The sequence below is a fragment of the Strigops habroptila genome, chromosome 5, assembly GCF_004027225.2.
Source record: "Strigops habroptila isolate Jane chromosome 5, bStrHab1.2.pri, whole genome shotgun sequence".
In the NCBI taxonomy this organism is placed as follows: domain Eukaryota; kingdom Metazoa; phylum Chordata; class Aves; order Psittaciformes; family Psittacidae; genus Strigops; species Strigops habroptila.
Window position 1 is genome coordinate 51,294,644 of NC_044281.2, and position 17,674 is coordinate 51,312,317.

A 17,674-nucleotide genomic window follows, 5' to 3' on the forward strand; every position below is an offset into this window, starting at 1 on the left:
CCTATTTGAGCTCGTTGTGTAATTAGTGCGGCCCACTTACTCCATGTAGCATCAGTTGCATGATGTGTAGAGGAGACCCTGCCTTTGAACATCCAGCCCAGCACAGGCAACCGGGGTGCCAGGAGGAGCTGTGCTTCAGTTCCAATCACTTCTGAGGCAGCTCGAACCCCTTCATAGGCTGCCAGTATCTCTTTTTCAGTGGGAGTATAGCTGGCCTCGGATCCTTTATATCCCCGACTACAAAAGCCGAGGGGTCGACCTCGAGTCTCCCCTGGAGCTTTCTGCCAGAGGCTCCAGGTAGGACCATTCTCCCCAGCTGCGGTATAGAGCACATTTTTCACATCTGGCCCGGCCCGGACTGGTCCAAGGGCTACTGCATGAACTATTTCTCGTTTAATTTGTTCAAAGGCTTGTTGTTGCTCAGGGCGCCATTTGAAATCATTCTTCTTCCGGGTCACGTGGTAGAGAGGGCTTACAATCAGACTGTAATTTGGGATGTGCATTCTCCAGAACCCCACAACACCTAAGAAAGCTTGTGTTTCTTTCTTGTTAGTTGGTGGAGACATTGCTGTTATCTTGTTGATCACGTCTGTGGGGATCTGGCGGCGTCCATCTTGCCATTTTATTCCCAAAAATTGAATCTCCTGTGCAGGTCCCTTGACCTTATTCCGTTTTATGGCAAAACCGGCCTTCAGCAGGATTTGGATTATCTTCCTCCTTTTCTCAAAAACTTCTTCTGCTGTATCACCCCACACGATGATGTCATCAATGTATTGCAGGTGTTCTGGAGCTTGCCCCTGTTCCAGTGCAGTCTGGATCAATCCATGGCAGATGGTAGGGCTGTGTTTCCACCCCTGGGGCAGTCGGTTCCAAGTGTACTGGATGCCCCTCCAAGTGAAATCAAACTGTGGCCTGCATTCTGCTGCCAAAGGGATTGAGAAAAATGCATTGGCAATGTCAATTGTGGCATACCACTTGGCTGCCTTTGACTCATAGAATCATAGAATCATAGAATCATAGAATCGTAAGGGTTGGAAAGGACCTTAAGACCATCTAGTTCCAACCCCCCTGCCATGGGCAGGGACACCTTGCCCTAAACCATGTGGCTCAAGGCTCCGTCCAACCTGGCCCCGAACAGCGCCAGGGATGGAGCATCCACAACCTCCCTGGGCAACCTATTCCAGTGCTTCACCACCCTCACTGTAAAGAACTTCTTCCTTATATCTAATCTAAATTAGATTAGACTCCAGTTCATACTGCACTCCAGTTCATACTGAAGTTCTAACATGTCCGGTACGGCAGCACTCAATGGTGGTGTGACTTCGTTCAGGCCACGATAGTCTACTGTTAATCTCCACTCTCCATTAGACTTTTGCACTGGCCATATGGGGCTATTAAAGGGTGAGCGGGTCCTGCTGATCACTCCTTGGCTCTCCAGTCTGCGGATCAGCTTATGGATGGGAATCAAGGAGTCTCGGTTGGTGCGATATTGCCGCCGGTGCACTGTTGTGGTCGCAATTGGCACTTGTTGTTCTTCGACCTTCAGCAACCCCACAACAGAAGGATCCTCTAAAAGACCGGGCAAGGTGGACAGCTGCTTAATTTCCTCTGTCTCCAAGGCAGCGATACCAAAAGCCCATCTATACCCTTTCGGGTCTTTGAAGTACCCTCTCCTGAGATAGTCTATGCCAAGGATGCATGGAGCCCCTGGACCAGTTACAATGGGGTGCTTTTGCCACTTCCTCCCAGTCAGGCTGATTTCAGCTTCCAGCATAGTTAACGCTTGGGATCCTCCTGTCACTCCAGAAATAGAAATGGGTATCACCCCTTGATACCTTGATGGCATCAGAGTACACTGTGCACCGGTATCTACTAGAGCCTTATACTTCTGTGGGACTGATGTGCCAGGCCATCTGATCCACACAGTCCAGTAAACCCGATTATCCCTCTCCTCCACCTGGCTGGAGGCAGGGCCCCTCTAATAGTGATCACAAAATTCTCCACTTCTGTCTTGTAGAAAGGGATTAGTATTCCTTATCACAGGAGCTGGAGTAAAATCAGCTCTTTCACTCCATCTGGGAAACTGCTCGCCAGAGACTGGAGCAGCAGCTTTCCTGGGAGGATCATCCTTGACCATTGTTCTCCTCTTCAGTTCACGCACCCGTTGCTCCAGAGCTGAAGTAGGTTTTCCATCCCACTTTCTCATGTCTTCTCCATGATCCCGCAGGTAAAACCATAGGGTGGCCCGTGGTGTGTACCTCCTATATTTTCTTTCTCGAGCAGTAGGGCGCCTTCTGTTAATAGCTGAGACATGGGTTGGTACGCGTGGGGAGCTGGATAGGTCAGATAAATCGTCTCTCAATTGTTTGAACTCCTGGGACAGTTTTTTCACAGCTGAAATGATGGAAGGGGTGAGATTGTCTTCGAACTCTCGGAGTTGACGAATCAGGCAATCCACTGTTGGTGATATTCCGTCATTCCAGGTCATTGATGCCAATGTGTGGGCATATGATGATGGCGCACTCCGTGTAAGTTTCCGCCACATGGGTCGTGTACATTCGACTTCATCTGGATCTACGGATGTGTTCCTGGCATCCGGCCTACGATAGATCATCTCTATAATGGCTGATTCCCTCAGGGACTGGATGCCTTTCTCTATCGTGGTCCAGTTGGCTGGGCGACTCGTAATATCGTCTTTGTAGGGAAACCTTTCCTTCACAGCTGCCAGGAGCCGCCTCCAAAGGCTGAGGGCTCGCTTCTCTCTTGCAATCGCTTTGTCAATTCCTCCTTCCTTAGCAAGTGATCCCAGCTGCTTGGCTTCCCTACCTTCTAGTTCGTGACCGTCGGCCCCATTGTCCCAGCACCGGAGCAACCAGGTGACAATGTGCTCCCCTGGAAGACGGGTGAAATCTTTTCGCATATTCCGCAGTTCGGTTGAGGTCCGGGGTCGAGAAGTGACCTCTTCTTCTTCTTCCTCTTCCTCTGACCCACGTAGTAGTAACTCTTGTTCAGATGCTGTTGCATGTAGTAATGGCGTTGGGTCTTCATCTTTCTTCGCTTCGCGGGTTGCTGTTTGTGCCTCTCGTCTGCTTTTGCTTACAGGGGCAACAGACATTGTCACAAACTGGACATTTGGTTTAGCTGCAGTGTTTGTCACTGTGGTTGGAGTGGCTGCAGTGTCTGCCACTAGGATTGGAGTGGTTGCAATGTCTATTGCTGGGGTTGGTGCAGCTGTTGTGCTTGGGAGTTGAGTAACACCAACAGCTGCATTATCTGTTGCTGTTGGGGTTTGAGTAGCTACTGTGCTTGTCACTGGGGTTGGTGTAGCTGCGGTGCTTGGAGTAGCCATATTGTCTGTTGCTGTCAGGGTTTGAATAGCTACTGTGCATGTCACTGGGGTTGGTGTAGCTGCGGTGCTTGGAGTAGCTATATTGTCTGTTGCTGTCGGGGTTTGAGTAGCTACTGTGCTTGTCACTGGGGTTGGTGTGGCTGCGGTGCTTGGAGTAGCCACATTGTCTGTTGCTGTCGGGGTTTGAGTAGCTGTTGTGCTTGTCACTGGGGTTGGTGTAACTGCTGTATTTGAAGTTGGAGCAGTTGCGTTGTCTGTTGTGGTCAGGGTTTGAGTAGCTGTTGTGCTTGTCACTGGGGTTGATGTAGCTGCTGTACTTGGAGTAGCTGTGTTGACTGTTGTGGTCAGGGTCTAAGTAGCTGCTGTGCTTGTAGTTGGCATAGCTGCGTTGTCTGTTGCTTTGCCATCAGATCCAGAGACACTTTTTCCCTTTGAAGGTGCTGGATAGTGTTGAGCAGGGCTCTGTAGGCATAGGCCAAGCCCCAGCACGTTGCCAAGATTTGTCCCTCTCTGGTATAACCAGGACGACAGCACACCTCGTTTAAGTGTTTTACTAGTTTTTCCGGATGTTGCACTTGTTCAGTGGTGAAGTTCCAAAGCACTGGAGGGGCCCACTGGCCCAGGTACTTGCCCATACTATCCCACACACCCTGCCACTCATAACTGTCCAGCCTCAGGGAAAATCTCCTGGTGGTCCTCCTATATCGTCGTCTAACCCTAGACCAGATTCGAACCTGATACTGCTGAATTTTTGACATTAAACGAAATAGGATGTTCCTAGGACGGGATGGCCGTGGGTAAAACACACTCCGTATGTTTGCCAACATGCTGATCCTCAGCACAATCAGCAGGCAGGTTTCGAGGGTACTCAAAGGCCATCTAAAACCTTCAGAACTCTCAACTGCTGTTGCAAATAGGCTGGTGGGGGAACGGGGGGTGAAAGAGAATGCTTCCTTCGTAAGTTTACCCCTCGAGGAGAAAAAAAAAAGATATGCAATTGCTAAAATATTTCATTATATACCTCCCAATGTATAGTGGTGATGGCCACGCTGGAAGCACAAACCAGACCAGTTTCATGATCAATGAGTCTGTTGTATTACAAGTCATTACCATGAAGTACAGTGAAACAAGAACCTTAGCCCAGGCCCCCCAGCCGATAAACACTAAAACAGCAAATAGTGGCTGTAAGTAAGGTACAACATGCTGAAACTCTGAGATCAAGCGCAACAAGTCTGAGAGCCAAATAATCACCATTGTGACGAGTAGTAACAATGAGTGCTTATCACAAATATGATTAAACACACTCTGGTCAGATCTGCCGTTATCTCAACCTTTCGTGCCCCACGTTGGGCGCCAAAAAGAACTGTCGTGGTTTGAGCCCAGCCGGTAACTCAGAACCACACAGCCGCTCGCTCACTCCCCCCCTTCCTCCCCCCGCTCCCGGAGGGATGGGGAGGAGAATCGGAAGAATGTAACTCCCACGGGTTGAGATAAGAGCAGTCCCGCAACTAAGGTATAATACAAAACCACTACTGCTACCACCAATGAGAATAATGATTAGTGAAATAACAAGGGGAGAGGATACAATTGCTCACCACCCGCCGACCGATACCCAGCCCGACCCGAGCAGTGATTTGGCCTTCTGGGTAACTCCCCCCGGTTTATATACTGGGCATGACGTGCTGTGGTATGGAATACCCCTTTGGCTAATTTGAGTCAGGTGTCCTGTCTCTGCTTCCGCCCGGCTTCCCCTCCTCCCTGGCAAAGCATGAGACTGAGAAAGTCCTTGGTTGGAATAAACATTACTTAGCAACAACTAAAAACATCAGTGTTATCAGCGTTGTTCCCAGGCTGAAAGTTAAAAAACACAGCACTGCACCAGCTACTAAGAAGGAGAAAAATGACTGCTATAGCTGAACCCAGGACAATTCCAGTAAAAATTCTAGCATTTTTGCTCTGTCAACCAGTGGAGAATGAGTCTAGAAGAGTGACCCATTTTTGGTCACACTAGCTAAAATCCAGGCCAGGTACTATCCCAAATTCTTCTTTGACAAGGCCTTTTCTTGAGCTATGGCATATGTCGCCATACCACAGAAAAATTTCAGCAAACACTGGAGGATTTGCTGAAATTGCCATAACCTTCTGTTTATATTATAGAGTTACTGTGTTTAAGGCACAGGCGATCAGCAGCTGTAATATACCCATTTGGGAACATACAAGGTCAAGATTCTACTAACATGAACTGACGTCTTGCTGTCCCTTGAGAAGGAGGCAACACAAAGTATCGTTTTTCTAAATAACCTGTTGCACTATTGCACAAATCACTCCCTGAAGCCACTAGCTAGTTAAATTTTTTATGTTTGTGCTTAAAAATTAAGCTTGGACAGACCTATCTAAATGATGGCTTGTATCTTGCAAAAAAATGGGGTAGGAAGTAGTTCTTTACATCCCTACATGATTCACATAAAGTATAATTAATTGAATTGCTACTGAGAGGGAATATCAACACATGACTATTCCAGCCCGTTAATATCAATTAAAAACCAATAATCTCTCAGCAATCATCATACAGCTAGAAATCACTAGTTTTCCAAGGATATATACAGACCATATAATGTTAAAAAATGAACTGAAATATATTCTTTATAGAATCAAGACATGCCGTAACATGTTAATATAAAATATAAAAATGGTGTAACATATTAAAATATTATTAAAATATTTTTTATTCCAAAAGCAATATGAAATGTGGTTCCAAAAATGCAAACGCAAGAAGTATCATTATTTTGTTTATTCTTCTCTGAAGATATCAGACATTTATAGAAACAACAAAAATATAAATTTGGGGTAAAATACTGGTATTTTTAAAACCTATATTCCTCCAGAGAGGTAAATCAGAAAATGTGCACACTAGACAGTAATTTACAGACTCTTGTCTTTATCACTGTCTCCTAAAGGATGGAAAAAAACCTCTGTTTTAAAAGGTGTTTTGGTTTTCTGGGGTTCCTCTGAAGAAGTCCTGCTAGAAAATTGGAGATATCTATATGTACTGTCTCTGTGTAAAATGGATATTTACAGAACAAACTTATTTGCAACAGCAAGGACACTTTACACAGTAAATAGAAAGATATTCAAGCATAATAAGTAGAGTATATGTAAATACAAAAGTATTTTTCAGTCTGCTGGGTAATTTTGTTTGCTAATCATAGAATCATAGAATAGTTAGGGTTGGAAAGGACCTTAAGATGATCTAGTTCCAACCCCCCTACCATGGGCAGGGACACCTCGCACTAAACCACGTGGCCCAAGGCTCTGTCCAACCTGGCTTTGAACACCGCCAGGGAGGGAGCATCCACAACCTCCCTGGGCAACCCATTCCAGTGCTTCACCACCCTCACTGTAAAGAACTTCTTCCTTAGACCTAATCTAAACTTCCTCTGTTTAAGTTTGAACCCATTACCCCTTGTCCTACCACTACAGTCCCTAAGGAAGAGTCCCTCCCCAGCATCCTTGTAGGCCCCCTTCAGATACTGGAAGGCTGCTATGAGGTCCCCACCCCACGCAGCCTTCTCTTCTCCAGGCTGAACAGCCCCAACTCTCTCAGCCTGTCTTCATACGGGACGTGCTCGAGCCATCTTATCATCCTTTGGGCCTCTTCTGGACTTGCTCCAACAGCTCCATGTCCTTTTTATGTTGAGGACACCAGACCTGTGCACAGTACTCCAAGTGAGATCTCACGAGAGGAGAGTAGAGGGGCAGGATCATCTCCTTCGACCTGCTGGTCACACTCCTTTTGGTGCAGCCCAGGATATGGTTGGCTTTCTGGGCTGCAAGTGCACACTGCTGGCTCATGTTCAGCTTCTCATCAACCAACACCCCCAAGCCCTTCTCTGCAGGGCTGCTCTGAATCTCTTCTCTGCCCAACCTGTAGCAGTGCCTGGGATTGCCCCGACCCAGGTGTAGGACCTTACACTTGGCTTGGTCAAACTTCATAAGGTTGGCATCGGCCCACCTCACAAGCGTGTCAAGGTCCCTCTAGATGGCATCCCTTCCCTCCAGCGTATCAACCGAACCACACAGCTTGGTGTCGTCGGCAAACTTGCTGAGAGCGCACTCAATCCCACTGTCTATATCACCGACAAAGATGTTGAACAGGACCGGTCCCAACACCGATCCCTGAGGGACACCACTCGTTACAAGTTTTCAACTGGACATGGAGCCATTTACCACAACTCTTTGCATGCGGCCATCGAGCCAATTCTTTATCCACTGAGTGGTCCATCTGTCAAATTGATGTCTCTCCAATTTAGAGACAAGGATGTTGTGCGGGACAGTGTCGAACGCTTTGCACAAGTCCAGGTAGATGACGTCAACTGCTCTGCCGCTGTCCATCAGTTCCATGGCTCCATCATAGAAGGCCACCAAATTGGTCAGGCAGGATTTCCCCTTAGTGAAGCCATGTTGGCTGTCACCAACCACCTCGTTGTTTTGCATGTGCCTTAGCATGCTTTCCAGGAGAATCTGCTCCAAGATTTTGCCAGGCACAGGGGTGAGGCTGACTGGTCTGTAGTTGCCCAGGTCTTCCACCTTCCCCTTCTTCAAAATGGGGGTTATATTAGTCTTCTTCCAGTCATCAGGAACTTCACCTGACTGCCAGGATTTTTCAAATATGATGGACAGTGGCTTAGCAACTTCATTCGCCAGCTCCTTCAGGACCCGTGGATGGATTTCATCAGGTCCCATGGAGTTGTGCAAGTTCAGGTTCTTAAGATGGTCTTGAGCCTAACCCTCTCCTACAGTGGGCCTAAGGTCTTCATTTTCACAGTCCCTGCATCTGCCTTCCAGGACTTGGGTGGTGTGGTCAGAGCATTTGCTAGTGAAGACTGAGGCAAAGAAGTCATTAAGAACCTCAGCCTTCTCCAAATCTAGGGTAGCCAGTTCTCTTGATAGCTTCTGGAGAGGGCCCACATTGTCCCTAGTGTGTCTTTTATTTGCTATGCACCTACAGAAGCCCTTCTTGTTATCTTTCACATCCCTCACCAGATTTAATTCTAGCTGGGCCTTAGCTTTCCTAACCTGGTCCCTAGCTTCCTGGACAACATTCCTGTATTCTTCCCACGCCACCTGTCCTCGCTTCCACCTTCTATAAGCTTCTTTTTTCCCCTCTAAGTTTCCTCAGCAGTTCCTTGTCCATCCATGGAGGTCTCCTGGCCCCCCTGCTGCACTTTCTTCTAGTCGAAACGCAACACTCTTGAGCACGTAGCAGGTGATCCTTGAACCAGCGGTCTTGGGCCCCCCTGCCCTCTAGGACTGTATCCCATGGAAACTTACTAAGCAGGTTCTTGAAGAGGCCAAAGTCTACTTTCTTGAAGTTCAGGGCAGTGAGCTTGCTGCATGCTCTTCTCACTGTCCTGAGGATCTCAAACTCAACGATCTCATGATCACTACAGCCAAGGCTGCCTTGGAGCATCACATTTCCAACCAGTCCCTGCCTGTTGGTGAGCACAAGGTCCAGCATGGCACCTCTCCTCATCGGCTCCTCTATTGCTTGAAAGAGGAAGTTGTCTTCCACACAATCGAGGAACCTCCTGGATTGCTTGTGCCAGGCCATAACATCCCTCCAACAGATGTCAGGATAGTTGAAGTCCCCTAAGAGGACCAGGGCCTGCGAGTGTGAGGCTGCTCCTATCTGTCTGTAGAGCACTTCATCCACAGCGTCCTCTTGGTTGGGCGGTCTGTAACAGATCCCCACCATAATGTCCCCCATCGCTGTTCTCCCTTTGACCCTGACCCACAAACTCTCTGTTGACTGATCACCTCTCCCCAGACAGAGTTTCATACTCTCCATCCTATCAGTGACATAAATAGCAACGCCCCCTCCCAGTCTGCCAGGCTTGTCTTTTCTAAAGAGCCTGTAACCTTCTATTCCAACACTCCAGTCATAGGAGCCATCCCACCATGCTTCTGTGATACCAATGACATTATATCCCTGTAGCCTTGCACACATCTCTAATTCCTCTTGTTTGTTGCCCATACTACGGGTGTTTGTATAGTGGTGTCTGCGCCAAGCTGCAAATGAAGCCGACTCAATGGCTGGAGCAGCTGAAATATCTCTACATCGCTCCAAGCACTTATTATAGGTGCTGGCAACTGACCGGGAGTGTTGGGATGGATCGATGCCCCTCTCCCTCAACACATCTAGTTTAAAGCTTTCTTTCTTTTCTACCAAAACAACTCTTCCCCTTCTTTGTCAGATCAGCTCCACCAGCCTCCAGTAGACCTGGCCTCCCAAATTGAGTTTCATATTCTAAATACCCAAACCCCTGAGTATGGCACCACCATTCTAACCATTTATAAACCTTCCAAATGCGCCTAGCTTTTTTAAGGTCCTCCCCTTTATCCTGGAGAATTGACGAAAAAACTATCTGAGCTCCAGAGCCCCTAACCACCTCTCCTAGGGCTCTGTAGTCCTTCTTAATGTTCTCCAGGCTACTACTATCTATATCACTAGCACCCACATGGACCACTAGAGGGGGGTAATAGTCGGCAGGACTTACTAGACCAGTCAGCCTCTCAGCGACATCCCTGATTCGAGCCCCTGGCAGGCAACACACCGCCCTCAAGACTGGGTCAGGCCAACAGATGGGTGCCTCTGTGCCTTTCAAAGTAGAGTCCCCTACTACTATGACCCGCCGCTTTTTCCTGGAGGCACCAGTAGTGATCCTTTTTACTGGTGCATCACAGTATTTTTTCTACATGGCCTACACCTTCCACGTGTACCAAAATGCCACAGTTATTCATCTTTTCTGGCAGGGAAGTTTAACTTGGAGGGAAAGGGATAATGAATACCAGCAGCCACATGGACAGATGGAGTGAACGGTTTAGGCAATTTGAAGTTTTTCAGTTGTTGGAAGTGATGAGGATAACATCTTTAAAGCAACTGTGCCAATTTTTGCCCATGTGGGATGAAGCTGTGTGCCAGAAAACCCACGCCACAATCTCTAGGCTAATGACACTTTTCTTCCTATCTGCTCTTCTTGAGATAATCTCTTACAGACCTTGAGCCTTGTACTTAATTTTCCTGAGGCTGACATTATTTTCCATCTCATTAGCAGGGCTCTGAGTCACCCTCTGCTGTATAGCCATGGTTAGCTCAGGTGTCCTGACTTCTTCTATGTCTGTGATTCTCCTCTCCTGGGATGAAAGATAATGATGACTAATAACCAGGCAGCCCTAAAAAACAAAGAACACCACCAAAACAGAATTTAATGCCTCGGTTGTATGTTTAACTTTCCAAGATGCCCAGCTGGTAGAGCTAACCTCTTACAGACTTTTCCAGAAATCTCTTCAGTCAGAAGAGTTAAACTCTTCTGTCTTCCTCAGTGACAGATATAGACTCCCGGAGGTGAGTCGTTTCCTTGGTGTCATTCATGAACTTGCTAATGCACACTAAAGTAAAATATCCTGTAGAGGCCCCATCAAGGTAGAGCTTCCCAGGTGAATAACTCTCAGTTGTTATTCTCCCTCTTTGCCCTAACCACATAGAGTGAATATGCTACTCAGCAAGGGGCAGACTGGATAAATCCTTAGTTTCACAACAATTTTATACCTTTCTAAGAAGTTACCCATGGGATAAAAATCCTATTTTTTTCTAATCAGTTCTACATTTGATAAAAATCTAGTACAACGTCCTACATTCTAAAATGTATACAATGAGTGTTCTCAGGCATCAGCAATTTCAGGGTTCCTTTCAAATACTCTTGCCATCAAATCTAACCCCAGTTCCCTGTCTATTGCTAAGTTCAATAAGACTGAAACTATGGTTGTAAATTTCAGACAAAAAAAACAAAGTTACAGCAAACTGAAAGAGTTCAGTGGGCTGAAAAATTACCACAACAAGAAAAGTATTTAGTAGCAATATGAAGAAAGATTAAATTTTAATTAAAATGTGCAAGACTAGATTAGTGGCAAAATCAGTGGTGATTTTATATACCTGTGTTTCTGGTGGCCAACTTGACAAATTTCTTCTTTGGAAAATGTTTCTAGAACAAAGCTACCTTAAAAGTGTGTCCCCAATTCCTCCTTAACTCACCACTTTTGCAACTAAGCATGTTTTAGTAGAAGTAAAAGGAAAACTGTAATATCCTAATTTTTTGATGATTTTATGACATTGTAATAATGGTATGTAACTCATCCCAAGACAAAGCTTCCAGCATCAGATTAGACATCAGGAAGAAATTTTTCACTATGACAGAGGTGAGGCACTGGAATAGGTTGCCCAGAGAAGTTATGGATACCCTAACCCTGGAAGTGTTCAAGGCCAGGCTGGATGGGGCTTTGAGCACCCTGGTCTGGTGGAAGGTGTCCCTGCCTATGGCAGGGAGTTGGAACTAGATGATCTTTAAAGATGATCAACTTTGGGATGATCAACCCAAACTATTCTATGATTCTATGAACATAAGTCTAAAGTGGTGATTCAGGAGGCATTATACTACAAAGGACTTCATTCTTGCTGGGTTTCATCCTCTCAAATTTTGTGCAGCGAGGAAGACAGAGCAGCATACAACTCCTGTCATGCTCTCTTTAAGTCTCTAGATTATAAATATAAAAAATAAAAACTTGACTTTATGTTTTATGGAAAAAGTAACTTAAACTTACATTAAATGGCTAGCAAATATCTGCACGGTGTAGTATGAAGAAGCTATGGTTTAAAGATGTAAGAATGTCTTAGCTCCTTGTCCATAACAGAAGAAAGCTAAAAGATACTTTAAGGTCGTTGTCATATCCTGACTTCTTCAAATGCAGACAAAAGAAAAGGAGGTCTGTCCTCCTGTAGTCCAAACGACAGTGCTATCTCAGTCATGCTGAAGTGAAGTTTTCTCTCTAAGAAGAGTTTTTTTGTAAAAGCCCTCTCAGAAACCCCTTCTTTTGACAGGCTAGCCTTGAATTTTCTCCATATTATGTGAGTCAAGCCCTGCTTATGCCTGATTGTCAGCACCTGTGAAGTTTTTGTCACAAAGGAGGGAGAATTCCTCCTTCAGATCCTCACTAGACATGGTATATTGTTAATTAATCACCTTTCATGTTGTGTTTTTGATGACCAAAATACGTAGTCCCAGCATCTTTGTCTCTACTATCCAGAGTTGAGTTAACAGGCAACTAAAATTTCTATAATAGCTTTTAAGAATGGTTTTAAATGATATGGAACATCACTCTTCCAGGACAACATTCTGTAGATAAAATCAAAAGAATAGATAGGATTTATTGGAAAACTGCTTAAGGAGAGTCTAGCTTCCTTTTGCAAATATGTTTATTTAATACCATCTTCCAAAACCAGTCCACAGAAAAGACACCTAACAAAACACAGGCTATGACAGAATGTCACATCATTATTCTCGTGATTGTTATTTTCTAAATAACTTCTAGAGAAAAAGAATTTTTATTGCTCTACCAGACGGATGAGTAAATAGATCACAGAAGACCTAAATGACAAGAGTCTGCTTTTAAACTACCCACTATTTCTAGACTGAATCTATTACAGATGTCCATGATAACCTACTTACTTTCTGAGAAAATGATGTATTAGCTATTGCATTTTCAACTCTGACCTTTCTATTCTTAGTTATCAAAATCTGCCTTTGACAGTCATCAAATGTATAGTGTGTCTTTTTATGAAATTGGCTCTATTCCTGCTTTTTCCTCTCAGGGGGAAAGGACTGATAGCACCAGAATTCATCCTGTGGCATTCCTGAGCAAACCTAGCTAGGAGGCTTCCACTTGTGTTTCTGACCTGGACACCTTCATTTGCTCCTTTTCCCAATTGTAACCTGCCCAATGTTGGGCGAAGAGGAGGAGATTTGCTAGAAGGTTTCAAAGTTTCACCTGTTGGAGAGCTGATGAGTATATGAGGGATGTATCCCAGGAGCCTCTGAGGTTCTGCCATGAACCAGAACAAACAGAGCTGGTGATATGAGAGACTTTTAAGAGAAATGGATGAGTACAGATTTAATGACAGCTTAATAACCAGGCACAGTAGGGGAAGAAGTATATTCAGGATCTGAGTTGCTGCTATGACTGCTTGGTTTGATTTCTTCAGCATTTGTACATACTGTCAGCCTTTTCTGCATTATAATATACTTTATATGTGGGATGTCCATCTAAAGAAATTAGAAATTTCTGTATGAGGAGCAAATATCTAAAAGTTTTCATGTCTTCTATGGCTATATTTAATTATAAATAATTATTCTAAGCACTAAATTTCTAAGACGAAATGAGTGATCTTAAGCCATGAGCTTACTCTTGTTGTCCTTTTTGATAGTACCCTCTGAAGCCATAATACACTATTACCATTGCTAGCAACAAGCCATAAGCTATGTACTGAGTTTGCAAGGCCTCAGGACAGAGGCTCATCAGGCTTCCTCTGTCTGATCGTTTCTCATCCTCTCTGCAGCTTTGTTTTACTTGTTTAACTGTGACAGCAATTTCCCGAACAGACTTTTTTAGTTTTTACTTTTATCTTTGTGATCTACAACCCTATTTTGGTATAGACAACACTAACAAGCAGTTTTTCTATGCAGAATGAGGTATTTAGAGCTAACAACAAAACACAATGTAGAGAAACACAGGCTGGTAGGAGAGCTGGGGCTCAGAGAAGGGGAGACACGTGATGTGGTGCAAAGAGAGAACATTGGATGATAATGGGGCATGGGCTGGCATTGGAGAGCCCATGGCTATAAACACCTTATCCATGGTTAAAGACATGCAGATCTGAGCTAGAAAAAACAGGGTTTGGAGGTAACAGGAAACATGGAAAAAGTATCTAACATATACAAGGAACCATGAATTGTAAGTTCATTTAGAAATCACATGGAGCTGCAACTCAATGAATAAAGAAAAAAGTGAAAAATTGCAATAGCAACCATTAAAATGAACCCAACTGGATCCTACTGTGAGAAAGAAGAAAGCATGAAAATAAGCATGATTCTTGATTTAAACTGTTAAGTTTTTAATTGTCCTTATGACAAATCCTTGTCAAAATATGTGTGTTTTCTCATTGACTATAAAAAATGTTTTGAGCCAAACAGTTCCTTTACAGTGCTGAAAAGGTACAATAGAGGCCCCAGCACAGATTTTGTGCAGTTCCATTCACTTGGTATTTATTTTTTTCAGTTCCAGGCTTAGGTAAAAGCACTGTTGAATGTCTAAAGTGAGCTGAAGAACAGAAACTTGTTTTTAGCAACAAAGAGTGTTAAGCCTAAGGAAATAAAAATAAAACACAACTACCTCCATATCTGCAGAGCTTGCTGAGGGCGCACTCCATCCCACAGTCCATGTCGCCAACAAAGATGTTGAACAGGACCGGTCCCAACACCGATCCCTGAGGGACATCACTCATTACAGGTTTCCAACTGGACATGGAGCCATTTACCACAACTCTTTGCGTGCGGCCATCGAGCCAGTTTTTGATCCACCGAGTGGTCCATCTATCAAATTGATGTCTCTCCAATTTAGAGACAAGGATGTTTTGTGGGACAGTGTCAAACGCTTTGCACAAGTCCAGGTAGATGATGTCATCTGCTCTGCTCCTGTCCATCAGTTCCGTGGCTCCATCATAGAAGGCCACCAAATTGGTAAGGCAGGATTTCCCCTTAGTGAAACCATGTTGGCTGTCACCAACCACCTCGTTGTTTTGCATGTGCCTTAGCACATTTTCCAGGAGAAACTGTTCCAAGGTTTTGCCAGGCACAGGGGTGAGACTGACTGGTCTGTCGTTCCCTGGATCTTCCATCTTCCCCTTCTTCAAAATGGGGGTTATATTACCCTTCTTCCAGTCATCGGGAACTTCACCTGACTGCCAGGACTTTTCGAATATGATGGACAGTGGTTTAGCAACTTCATTCACCAGCAAATGCTCCGACCACACCACCCAAGTCCTGGAAGGCAGATGCAGGGACTGTAAGAATGAAGACCTTAGGCCCACTGTAGGAGAGGGTTAGGCTCAAGACCATCTTAAGAACCTGAACTTGCACAACTCCATGGGACCTGATGAAATCCATCCACGGGTCCTGAAGGAGCTGGCGAATGAAGTTGCTAAGCCACTGTCCATCATATTTGAAAAATCCTGGCAGTCAGGTGAAGTTCCTGATGACTGGAAGAAGACTAATATAACCCCCATTTTGAAGAAGGGGAAGGTGGAAGACCTGGGCAACTACAGACCAGTCAGCCTCACCCCTGTGCCTGGCAAAATCTTGGAGCAGATTCTCCTGGAAAGCATGCTAAGGCACATGCAAAACAATGAGGTGGTTGGTGACAGCCAACATGGCTTCACTAAGGGGAAATCCTGCCTGACCAATTTGGTGGCCTTCTATGATGGAGCCATGGAACTGATGGACAGCGGCAGAGCAGTTGACGTCATCTACCTGGACTTGTGCAAAGCGTTCGACACTGTCCCGCACAACATCCTTGTCTCTAAATTGGAGAGACATCAATTTGACAGATGGACCACTCAGTGGATAAAGAATTGGCTCGATGGCCGCATGCAAAGAGTTGTGGTAAATGGCTCCATGTCCAGTTGAAAACTTGTAACGAGTGGTGTCCCTCAGGGATCGGTGTTGGGACCGGTCCTGTTCAACATCTTTGTCGGTGATATAGACAGTGGGATTGAGTGCGCTCTCAGCAAGTTTGCCGACGACACCAAGCTGTGTGGTTCGGTTGATACGCTGGAGGGAAGGGATGCCATCTAGAGGGACCTTGACACGCTTGTGAGGTGGGCCGATGCCAACCTTATGAAGTTTGACCAAGCCAAGTGTAAGGTCCTACACCTGGGTCGGGGCAATCCCAGGCACTGCTACAGGTTGGGCAGAGAAGAGATTCAGAGCAGCCCTGCAGAGAAGGGCTTGGGGGTGTTGGTTGATGAGAAGCTGAACATGAGCCAGCAGTGTGCACTTGCAGCCCAGAAAGCCAACCGTATCCTGGCCTGCATCAAAAGAAGCGTGACCAGCAGGTCGAAGGAGATGATCCTGCCCCTCTACTCTCCTCTCGTGAGATCTCACTTGGAGTACTGTGCACAGGTCTGGTGTCCTCAACATAAAAAGGACATGGAGCTGTTGGAGCAAGTCCAGAAGAGGCCCAAAGGATGATAAGATGGCTCGAGCACGTCCCGTATGAAGACAGGCTGAGAGAGTTGGGGCTGTTCAGCCTGGAGAAGAGAAGGCTGCGTGGGGTGGGGACCTCATAGCAGCCTTCCAGTATCTGAAGGGGGCCTACAAGGATGCTGGGGAGGGACTCTTCCTTAGGGACTGTAGTGGTAGGACAAGGGGTAATGGGTTCAAACTTAAACAGGGGAAGTTTAGATTAGATCTAAGGAAGATGTTCTTTGCAGTGAGGGTGGTGAAGCACTGGAATGGGTTGCCCAGGGAGGTTGTGGATGCTCCCTCCCTGGCGGTGTTCAAAGCCAGGTTGGACAGAGCCTTGGGCCACGTGGTTTAGTGCGAGGTGTCCCTGCCCATGGCAGGGGGGTTGGAACTAGATCATCTTAAGGTCCTTTCCAACACTTACTATTCTACGATTCTATGATTTTATGATTTTATGATGTCCCATCCCTGAAAACTGTTACAGAAAAAGATTCCACAGTTCACAGGGTGTTTTTTATTTGACCAATTTTCTTTGTCTTGAAGTTGGACAAGTATCTAGAGACTTCTTCTGCTTTTAAAACTAGAAGTGAGTATCCCAGTGATTTCTCAGATTCACTTAATTAAATAGACCTTTAATTATCCAAGTGCTGGTTCCTTTCTTTAAATATATGAAAACTTTAATACTTGCCATTCTTTGCCCTGAGGTTAATTGATCAACTAGATTAAGATGCTGTCACTGCATGTGGGAGAAACAAAATCAAGACAGTAACAATTTTGTACTAGCTATTTTGAAGGCTAACAGGCCAGATAGCAGGATAAATTCTGAGGCACATGAAATGCTTCTTGATCACAGTAGCAGTCCAAGGCCTTACTGATAAACTTAATCTCCTTTCACCCGTCTGTTTGCAGTGGGAGTGGGAATTATTCTGCCCTAGTTCCCTAATAAGAAGGTCTTGTGAATGATGCTCATATTTTTTCATATATTTATACGATATCAGTACTTTAAAAAGATTTAAATGAAAAGGAAATTGTGAGATGTGAAGAAATTATCACAAGATGTAAATGAGGGCAAATAAGAATACAAAATGCCTTTACTTTTCTCACAGGAGACTATTACTACAGGTAACTCACACAGTAATATAGCACACACAAGCTGGGCAACCCTGCTGTGTGGGAGCTGGGCTAACTACCA